The sequence below is a fragment of the Colobus angolensis genome, unplaced genomic scaffold (assembly GCF_000951035.1).
Source record: "Colobus angolensis palliatus isolate OR3802 unplaced genomic scaffold, Cang.pa_1.0 Scaffold36, whole genome shotgun sequence".
Lineage (NCBI taxonomy): Eukaryota > Metazoa > Chordata > Mammalia > Primates > Cercopithecidae > Colobus > Colobus angolensis.
Genome location: NW_012116932.1, coordinates 7876021 through 7877712, shown reverse-complemented (window position 1 = coordinate 7877712; position 1692 = coordinate 7876021).

The window sequence follows — 1692 nt, the reverse complement described above, 5'->3', positions numbered from 1 at the left end:
CTAGGCTTGATGCTTTTTATGCTGGAAGTTGTCTTCAGTTCTGTAGTCCTCTGGAAAATTCCAGGAGGAGGCTTCTTCAGTACATATGTCTGAGAAACGCTGATTTGTTCTAAAACGAGCAAGTGTGTGGGTTGCTACGCACTGCTCCTCAGCACACTCCCCTCGCCCCCACTTCTGCCAGCACCAGCCTTGCCTTCAGCTGAGGAACCTCTGCAACCATGGCTCCTTTCTCTCCAGACTCCCTGGGCTGGGGGGAGGGGACACGCCCCACGGTCTGGTCCTCAGCCCTTTTCTCCTCTTGTTGCATGATGACAAAGATCCCAGAACACCCGTTTTAGAGTCAGCTGTTCTTAGATCATTTTGTCAATGTGTCTCAGTCCTGGCTGCATTCTGGAATCTCCTGGGGGAGCTTTTAACACATACAGATTTCTGGGTTCCACCCTTAGAGATTTTCATGTAATTGGCCTGGGGAGAGGCCCAGGCATTGGTATGTTTTTAAAGCTCCCCTGGTGATCCTAAAGTTCCACCATGATTAAGAACCATTTCCTCAGTCTAGGATTTTGCAGACCACCTCTTATAGAAAGCAGGGGTGTCTCTCTTGTTCACCACTGTTTCCCCGAGCAATGCAAATATTTGTTGAATGAATGATCAGACTCACTCCTCAAAGCCCTGGGGAGTCCCTGACTCTCATGCAGGGCTGGGGAGAAGAGGGCCAATTTTCTGGTCTCTAGGCCCCCATTCCTACTTTTACAGGAGCACCTCAGTTTTATCTGCTAATTTTCAAGAAAGCGTCCAGGTAAGATAAGGAAACCCCTCACTACTGATAGAGTGTGGTGGTTCTACACAAGAGAACAGGGGCCGTGTCTGCTGATGCAGCAGAATGGCCTGAAGAACAAGAATTCCTGTGATAAAATTTCAACACATGATCATTCATGAGTAAAGTTATGTAGCTTAAGATTAATTTCATTATACAATTATAGAGTTCAATATGTTACAGCCATTTTTCATAATAGCCTTTATTTTTTAGCATGGTTTCAGATTTGCAGAATAGTTGAGATGACAGTACAGAGTTTCCATATACCCTGCACCCAGTTTTTCCCTACTGCTACCACCTTATATTAGTAAGGTACATTTGTTACAGTTAAAGAACCAAGATGGATACATTATCATTAACTAAAGTTCATACTCTGTTCACATTTCCTTACTTTTTGCCCAATGTTCTTTTTCTGTCTCAGGCTCTCATCCAAAATATCACATTATATTTGTAGTTGACATTTATCCTTAAGCTCTTCTTAATTATGGTAATCTCTCAGACTTTCATTTTTTTTATGACGACCAGTTTTGAGGAGTACTGGTCAAGTTTTGAAGAATGTCCCTGTACTGGAATTTGGTTTTCTCATGGTTTAACTGGGTTTGTGGATTTTTGGGAGGAAGTCTGCAGAGGTAAAGTGCCATTTTCTTAGTATCATGTCAATCTATTAATATAGTTTGTCACTGTTAATGTTGACCTTGATCTGCTGGCTGAGGTAACATTTGTCAGGTTTCTCCATGGTAAAGCTACTTTTCCTATCTCCCCTTGACCTAACTGTGCCCTTTAGAATGAAGTTACTGTGCACAGCCCACACTTAAGGAGTGGGGAGTTACATAACCCTCCTCGAGTGGGCAGCATCTGTGTACATTATTTGAAATTCT